Here is a 9,975-nt window from a genome sequence, read left to right as displayed (position 1 = left end):
AAGGATACCCCCTGGCTATTTCATCACAGACATATCCACATGGAGGCAGAAAGCGCAGATCCTAGATATCAAACTACAGCCCATCGCTAGTCTGGCTAGTCAGTTAGCCCCCAGGACCTGTCTGGTTCCACTTCCCCAGAGCTGGGATCACAAACATGCTGGCTTGTTAATACCTGGGTTTGGGTGATGGGATTCCTATCCTGGTAGTTCCCTGGTTGTCTAGTGGTTAGGATTTGGGTAGTTAGGGTTTGAGGCTCAATGAGATGGCTCATGTTATGTGTGGCAAACATTTTACTCACTGAACTATCTCTCCAGCTCATCCTTTAAAAAAAAATAAAAAATAAAAAACAAACAAACAAAAAAAAAAAAAACAAAACAAAACAAAACTGGGGGCAGGAGAGTTGGCTTACCAGTTAAGAGCACTTACTGTTCTTCCAAAGGACCTAGGTTCAAATCCCAGCACCCACCTGGCAGCTACCAACTATCTGTAACTCCAGTTCTAACGGATGTGACACCCTAACACCCTCCACACACACACACACACACACACACACACACACACACACACACACATACACACATACACACGCACACACACGCACACACTCCAATCCCAGGGGCTCTGATATTGCCCTCTTCTCATCTCTGCAAACACCAGTCACACCTGTGGTGCACAGGCATACACTCGGGCAAACGCCCATACACATTAAATCAATAAATTAAAAAATTAAAAATTTTAAAAAAACAAAAATTTTTTTAAAAAATATATAATATTCTCTTAAAAACCTACAATTCTGAACTTGGTTGGTGAGAGACTAGCACACATTTCCATGAAGGGTTGTCTGTGTGCAGAATAGATCAATCACCGCCTGATGGAGTCTCTTAATGACTGAGCCCAGCTCACACATGCCTGGAATCAGAAAGGGACAGTGCCTCCGATGGCCCACAGCACACCCAGATCCTAGTCTTGTTGATTTGTGGGCTGGTGAGACTTTGTGACAGAGGCTGCAGATAGGGCCCAAGCCCCTGGGCTGCAGCTGCTGGCATAATAGATTCGTGCTGGGCGCGGACTCTTGGGAATGGAAACCCTAGTCTGAAGAAAGCACCATCGTATCCTGGGGTGCCGGGCGATCTGTGTTGGCAGCTGAATCTCAGCTCCACAGTAAACTCAGCCTTCACGGGCAGTCAGGCCACAGAAATTTATGAGCCCCAAGGAACGTGTGGGACCAAGGCTGCTCAAAAGAGGCCGTACATTGTGCAGGGCTGACTGTCAAATAACATGTTAGGGTTTCTCCAGTGGTCCCAAGACTTAGAGATTACATCTTTAACACATCAATAACTTAGCTCCTGGTTAGCGGGGCGTACTGGGGCATGACTAATCAGCGGATGAAAGTGTCTTTGTGGGGATTAACTTTAATGAAAAGAAAAGGGATAGTTATTCAGGGGTTGGAATTCCTCCACAAATCAAAGGGCACGCTGACACAACAGGTTCATAAGGTAAGAATGAAGCCATTGTGGGGAAATTAAGGAATGGCTACTTTTTATATAAATCACAGGTCAGGGCTCTTTGGTTGTGGATTCCCTGGGAATTGGGACCTCAAGTTTTTCAGGTGTATTTAGAGAGGCTGAGCAATCCTTGAAGAAAATCAGATGTCCTGTGTCCGTATTAACCCTTTCCCGGTGGCTTCCAGGATGCCTGACAGCTAGCCCATCATGTCTGGAAGACAGTACTCCAAATGTAGTGTGCAGAGTCCATTCTGAACCCATCACCTATGGGCCAGTCTCCACCATGACAAGGACTGTCCTCAGCCCTTTGGGCCATGGAAGAAAGACACTTCTCCATCCCTCACAGTGGAAAGCGGTCAGGCCAGGATGAGGCAGAGATGAGCTGCCCTTTGTAAATGATCATATTTACTCTACAGTGATTTCCAAGTCACAGCCCATTGACACGTATCAACAGTGCCACGTTCATGTTTAAACTTCATGACTCGAAACCTATCATGAAGAAACTACCAGATAAACAGAGATGCAGTCTATGAAGCAACAGGCTTCTTTTTTGAAAAAGGAAAAAAAAAAATGCTAATCTCATATAATACAGGGGCTAAAGAGCCATTTTGGATTATGAAAGACCAAAATGATGTGACAACCTATCTTGGCTGAAAGTACTGCCATGATGAAGGCAGACACAAGTGGGACACATGCACCAGCCTCATGAGCCAGGGAATATATTTTTAATTAATTAATTGTTTTTTATTCAGCATTCTGACTGCATGTGTGCCTGTACACCAGAAGAGGGCATTAGATCTCAATATAGATGGTTGTGAGCTACCATGTGGTTGCTGGGAATTGAACTCAGGACCTTTGGAAGAACAGCCAGTGTTCTTAACCTCTGAGCCATCTCTCCAGCCTGAGCTAAGGAGTAATAAGAATCCTTAATATTAAATATTAATATTTCTTAATATTAAATTTACTAACTGTAAAGAAGCTATGTAAGAGAGTTCCTTTTTTGCGTGTGGATTGTTGTTGTTTGTTGTTCTGGGAATTGAACTAGGGCCTCATACTTGTTTGAGAAGCCCTCTACTATCGTGCTACAAACCCAGCCCATAAAACAGTATTCTTGTCTGTATGGAAAACACAATATGCATGGGAGTTTTGGAGGTTAACACTGATGGTGTCTACAACTGAGAACTAAAACATTCATAGGTGGGAGAGATAGCCCAATGGGTAAAGTGTCTGTTGTACAAGCCTACGGACGTGCTCTGTGATCATCAACACTCATGTATAACACAAGGATGGTATATGCCTGTAGACCCTGTGGTGGGAGGTGGAGACAGGAGGACCCTGGGTGCTTCCTAGCCAACTGTTCTAGCCAGTTGGTATGGTCCATGTTTGATGAGATGGAGTATTACTGAGGAAGACACTCAGGGGGACAGGAAAGCCCCTATCACAGCCGCCAGGAAGCAGACAGTGATAATGTCTGTCCTGTAGGTTTCCTCCTTTTATTCTACTACTCCATCCAAGGCCCCAACTCATGGCATATAGCTGCTGGAATTCAGGAGAGTTGATTCGCTCTGGAAACAGCCCCATAGACACCCTCAGAGGTGTGCTTTAAAAATCTCTCAGGAGCAGGTTGACTCAGTTGAGCTGACAGTGGACATTAACCATCACACACAAAGAGGACGAGAACTCAGCAAAATATGAACTGTTTGTGAGATCAGATGGAAATTGCACAAGAACTAATTGCACTGTTGTTAGAGCTTCTGTGTAGGTTCCAAACTTTTTCAAAATAAAAAGTAGCAAAACAAAGCAAAAACAAACAAACAAAAAACCAACAACAACAACAACAAAAAAAACCTCATTGTATTTTAACAATAGTAAATGCAGAAAGAAAAAAAATACATACTATCTTTGAAACAGAAGAAGCTCTGCATGGATTCCTGTTGTTGCAGTCAGTCAGCCTCTCAGAGACAGAGAGAGAGAGAGGATATGAAAGAAATGCTTCAACCAGCATCTACTAGGAATGCTTTTGAATTTGATTTTCATACCCATCAACATGTTCAAATATCGTTTTACATCCAGTCTGGAGCTAAGGAGAAATTTCTTTTCAATACACTGTTTTGTTTTGTTTTGTTTTTTCAATAGATTGGCTTTGTGTCTTATGGATGTGCAAGATGGCTGCAGCACTTTCTGACATCATGACTTCTTTCCAGGAGGGAAGTGGGTTGAAAATTAAAGACAGAAGAAAAGGGAAAGTGTTGCAGAAGCCTTTGTGATGCAGTTACAGGTAAATGTGCTCAAAATATGTCTATTTCCTAGTCACCTCTTCCCTTGAAATGACAGGTCAAATATCAAAGAAAGTGAACTAGACCCTGGGGTCAGTTCTAGTTCAGTTTGTCCGATCTACACAGTTTTGTACAAACCACTCTACCTCTCTTGGTCCATCTGTGTTTTCTCACTGTGAAATGAGAAATTAAAATGGGATTATTCCTGATTCTCCTCTAGTAACAAATCTGTGATTGTATAGGTTGTTGTTTTTTTTTTTTTTTTAATTTTGTTTTTGTTTGTCTAAAGTACACAAAATCTTCAATTTGAACTAGTTTAAACAATTGGATTTTGTGAGCAGGCTCACTCTGTTTCTCAGGCTGGTCTTGGGAGTCATGGACTCAAACATTCCATTTGCCCTAGCCCTCTAAGCACTTAGGACTAGAGCTGGATGCCCACATCTAGCTCAGGAAATGCATGATCTCACAGAAGAAAGCTGGACAGAGGGGGATCATGTGATCTCTGCTTACAAGGCTGTGCCATCAGCAAGGCAGGCGCTTTTCCTTTATTCCTTCTGTTCACGTGGCTTCTCCTGAAGCTGCCCGTGCAGCTACAGCGGGCAGGAGTTCACATCTTGGTGACACAGGGTGCACCAGGACATTGTATCACTGTCACCTAGCTCTCTTGACTGGAGAGGCGGCATCCCTGGAAGCCTGCAGGCCGCTGGCCAATTCCACGTATCTGCATAGCATTGGCAGTGAGTGTGGAACAACTCAGTGGAGTTAGGCTAAGATGCTTAGACAAACAGCTGTGGTCAAACAGACTTGGGTAGCCAGCCATTCCAGATCCTTTACTTATAATGGGAGCTTGCTCTGAAAAGTAGTTTTTCTTCCAGATACCACAGTACGGTTCCTTGCATCTCAAAGGCTCACATATGTGTTCCTCATCTCCCCTAAATCAGCACCGAACACTTCCACCTTAGGCAAATAAACATCTCCACCACTGATTGCTCCAAGAAACAGGGAGAAAGAAAACACAGGCCTGAAGGAACATGGATGCCCTTGGGGTTCGACTCATTTACATCTGAGTATTAATTTAACAGATCTTTATTGAGTATATACAGCCTCGCAGGTGCTGATGAAAAGATGTAGTCTCTGCTCTTAAATATTTTACAGCCGGGTGATAAGACAGACACATGGACAATTAGAGTAAATATTGTTAATGGTGAGAGTCAGGAAGAAGGGATGCTTAAATGCCGGGTGACATCATAAAGGGAAATCGCAACTGACTCAGTGCTTTGGATTTTCATTACATTAATCATGTTATAAAATATGGGCAGGATAGTGCATATGTAGGTATCTGTGCCTGCTATGTGTTTATGTGTGCCTGTGAGGGCCATGTGTTTGTGTATTCTGTATGTGTTTGTATGTGTATGCTTGGTGTGTGTATGCGCCTCAAATGACATTGTTCCCACCCCACTCTGTGTGTTCGTGCATGCATATGTGCACGTGTGTGAATGTCTGTGTGTGTGCGTGTGCATGTGTATGTTTTCCACGGTGGATCTCATTGTTCCTCCCAGACTGTTCTCAAACTCTGGAAACATTCTCTTGCCTCAGCCTTCCGAGCGTTGGGATTTACTTTCTTTATCTAAGACATTTAAGAAAAAAAAAAAAAAGTCCTCTATTCGTTTTTTGGTGATTTGCATACAAAGTGAAATGCTGATGTCTGCTCTTTCTTTTCTGTGAGTCTTCTAACTCAGCCTCATTGTTTCCTGGTCCTGAGAGCTTTTCCATCCAGCTCCACTGGCCAGTGTTTGCAGCTAAAGGACAACTCTTTCAATGCAGTTCTCAACAAGCTAGCACACCAGAGGAAGAATGCGTCCACTACCACGACATATGTATGTATGCGTGTTATTCCGGCAGCAGTCCTCTAGTACACGGTGGGACACTGGAGGGCAGAGGATTGAAAAGCTCAGTGTTGCAAAGCCAACATGATATCTGGATGGATTTAAGAAGATGTGCAGTCTGGGGTGTGGTGCCCTGACAGAGCTCCTTCACGGGCACAAGGCCTTCTCTACAGTTAGTAGTGATGCAGTGGGCTGGAGCCTCCCGCATCCACCGTCAAGGCGAGTTCTGTCGGATGTGGCTACAGGCCAGTTTGATTGGGATGATGACCCAAGTGAGATTCTGTCTACCCGATGACTCTCAGGTTGTGTTAAACTGGCAGTAAAAAAAAAAAAAAAACAAAAAAAAAACAACCAGAACAACGTATAAAATGTTTTTAAATGAGTATGGAAAAATAGCTATCAAGAACAAACAGAAAGTTTTTAAGGTAAATATTGAACTACTGGAAGTAAAAACATGAAAGTTAAAGTATAAAGTATAATGGAGGGTTAGGTATCAAGTTAGGTATAGCTGCAGAAATGATTTATAAAATGGAGGGCATGTGAGAAGAAGTTATGAGAATGCAAAGCAAAGAAAGATGGTCATCAGAACAGGCTGGAAAAGGAAGATCTACCTTTGTGATGTCTGTAAAAGACAAACTGTAGATACAAAAATATAAATACATTGGCAATAAATAGAAGGAGATAGCTATAACTGTCTAAAAAGTGACAGAATTGTAGTGGTTTTATAGCAAGAGACATAATAAAATTCAAGGCAACAAAGTTAGATGACAAAAGGAGAATGCTACTGATAGCATTGTGACAGATTAGAAAGACACAGTTATGAATTAGATACAACTAAGATGAATTTCCAAGTGCATTGACAAGACCTCACAGAATTGGAAAGAAAAGCAGACTTTATCTATTATATTTGCAAGTTTTCAGAATATCCTTCTACTAGCTGACTAACTATATAGAGAATCAATCAGCAAGGATCCAGAAGACATGGATAATGCCAACCTGGTCTATATACAGTCAACCAACAACAGAGGGATGAACATGACCTTCTAATGTGCAAGTAATATTCTCCATTCTTTTATACCCCCCCAAAATACATCCCAGTACATTTAAAACATTATAAGCCATAAGAGGTATTGATGATTAAAGAGAGGTTAAATTAGAAATTGAAAATAGAAAAAATAGAGATAGCTCTCTAGTGTTTGTAAAGTAAACCTATCCTGTGAACTGAAAAAGAAATCATGACGATGTTGCAAAATATCTTGATTGAGCCAAATGGCAACAGACAACATTAAAGTTTTGGTTGCAGCTCAAGTCGGTAAAAAGGATAATTTATAGTTTTGAACACTAAATCTAAAATCAACAGTATAATTTTTACCTTAAATGGAGAAGAAAAAAAAGAGACCAAATCAAACATAAAAATAAATAGAAAGTAGCAAATAATAAAGGATGGAGTAGAAACTAACAAAAACAGAAAAATAAGAGGAGAAATCAATAAAATAAAAAATTTGGCTTTTCAAAAAGAGTTCTCAGGAAGTCTTGTGGAAGAGTCGGGAGGAAGGGAAGAATAGAAGGACTCAGAGGGGACAGAAACTCATTAAGATGACCAAGGGAGTCAAGTAATCTGGGCTCCGGGGCTCTTACAGAGACTGAAACACCAACCAAATGGATGCATGGAACAGACCTAGGCCCCTCCACATGTATGTAACCAATAGGCAGCTTGATATTCATGTGGGTCCTTAGTCAGTGGAGTGGGTGCTGTCTCTGGCATAGACTCTCTTGCCTATTTTTTGATTGCTTCCCCCTGGTGGGGCTGCATTGCCTGGCCTCAGTGGATGAGGATGAGCTCGGTCCTAATGCGACTTGTTGAGCTGGGGTGAGTTGGTGGAAGAGGAGGAGGAATAAGGAGAGGGTAGGAGGGAGGACCATGAAGAGAGGAGGGAGGGGGCTATGTTTGGGATGTAAAGTGAATAAATAAATAAACTTGTTTTAATATTTATATATATAAATATTATATATATAAACTTTAAGCAAATGACAAAGGGGGAAAATAGAAGATTCAAAATAGCAAAACTGAGAGCCAGTTAAAAGCAAAAGGTTTGTGGAAAAAATAGACAATTTCATGTGAGCAATGAGATGATTTAGAATAGGAAATGGTTAAATGTCTAAACCGATACATTACTAAAACAAACTTAAAAATTAACCTTAGTAAAATTAAAATTAAAGACATTGGATTAGCTATTTAAAAATCCCCAAAACAAGACAAAACCAACAATATTAAAAAAAAAAAAAACAACAACAACAACAACAACAAAAAAAAAAAAAAAAACGTTGCAAAAGCCTAGATGGTTTTATTGGTCCATTTTATACTTTAAAAAGTATCAATCAATCCTACACAAAATCTTCCAAAAATATAGTAGGATCAGGTTCCAGTTAATTCACTGATGACAGTACTAACCTGGCATCAAAAAAAAGACATCGTAAGAAAAAGGAGTACAGACCAATCTTTTTTTAAAGGCTTATTTCTTTTATGTTATATGTATGAGTGATTGACTGCAGTAATGGTTGTGCAATAATGTGGGTGTATTTAATGACGAGGAACAGTAAGTATAGAAATGGCCAAATGGGAAGTCTTATATTGTAGATATTGTATGTTGTTTTTAAATTGAAAAAACAAGCAGAAAAAAAGAAAAACAATATGAGAACGAGTAACCCAATTTTACAATTGTCAGACATTTAGGAAGATAGTCATAGAGGTACACAGATGACTAACTAACAGGTACTGGAAAAAGAAGCTGAACATGATTGGCCATTCTAGAGATGCATTATTAGTGTGTGGAGAGATCGCTATTTCCATATACTGCTAGTAGGAATATAGAATTATATGGCTTGATGATTTTATGTGCATATGTTTGGGCGTGTCTGGATGAACACATGCACAGGCTTGGGTACCCAGCAGAGCCGTCACTTAGAGGTGGAGTTACAGGCATTTCTGAATGACCTCGTGTGGGTGCTGGGATCTGGACTCTGGTCCCCATGACTGATCAGGAAGCACCCTGAACCGCTGGGCCATCTCTCCAGCCCTTACGATAAATTTTAAAGTAAGACAAAGTTCTACAGGGCTATGTCTTCTCACTGTGCCGATTTCTCTCACTCGCTGTTGAGCTAGCTTCATTTCCTAGCATTCCCCCGTAAATGCTCACAGGATTTTGAATCCTGCAATTATTCTGTGGGTTTGAAATAGAGAGTGTTTTCCCCAGTCAAGCGCTTGCCTTCAGGATCTCTGCTGGCTCTTCCTCGCTTCTAATCTCACTTAGTTGTTTTTTGTTTTTGTTGTTTTCTTTCTGTATTCAAATGACTTCTTAATGGTGTTCCACACTTTTCCATGAAAGTAATTCCCAGAAGCTCCGGGAACTAGGTTTGGCTAGCAAGCCTGTTCCACTTCCTCCAACTAGTAAGAGCTTAAGTGGTCTCAGCCTTCTCCTCTTTATATGGCTGGGGCAATGTGGTACCTTCCTGCCACTGTGAGAAAACATCTTAGCAAATCACTTTAAAAGGTTTCTTCCCCTCACTGTTTCAGAGGCTTAAGTTGACAGTTGCTTGGCCTTACTGTTTTGAGGGCTAAGGTAGGGCATCATGGAGGAAGCATGTTACAGAGGAAACTTTCTCACCTCGTGGTGGCTGAGAAGCAGAGGAGAAAGGATGGGGCCAAGGCCGAGTATCCCTTTCAAGAGCATTCCTGCAATGACCTCGATTCCTTCTGCTAGAGCCTACCAACTAAAGGTTCCTCCGTCTCTCCACCAGACAGGCCAGTAACCTATTGGCTGTTAGCACACAGCCTCCTGGGCACAATGAAAACCCAAATCTTAATGGACAGCTATGCAGCTGGGCTTTCTAGAGTCCTCACACGATTCCTATGAAGAGGGAATGGGTTGGAAGAGCAGAGGCTTGGCCCACACTGAATCCTAGCCTGAGTCTTACTCCAGCGCAGGACTCTTGTCCCACTCCCAAAAGGACCCCTCACCATTTGTGTGTGTGTGTGTGTGAGAGAGAGAATTCCCATGTGCGCACATGTTCCTGTACAAGCATGCACATTGTATGAGTGTGAGTGTGAAGGGCAGAGGTCAATGTCAGGTGTCTTTCAGGTCTTTCTCTGTCACTTTCAATTTTTATTTTTATTTAGTTAGCTCTGTATTTATTTGAGACAGGTTCTCTCAGAAAACCTGTCACAGTTCACAGGTTGGGCAAGACCAGCTGGCCAGCAAGCTCTGGAGATCGCTCTGTCTCCACCTCCTGGTACTGGGCTCAGAGAT

Source organism: Psammomys obesus, unplaced genomic scaffold (genome assembly GCF_907164565.1).
Source record: "Psammomys obesus unplaced genomic scaffold, mPsaObe1.curated_primary_1811, whole genome shotgun sequence".
Lineage (NCBI taxonomy): Eukaryota > Metazoa > Chordata > Mammalia > Rodentia > Muridae > Psammomys > Psammomys obesus.
This window is presented reverse-complemented; position numbering follows the sequence as displayed.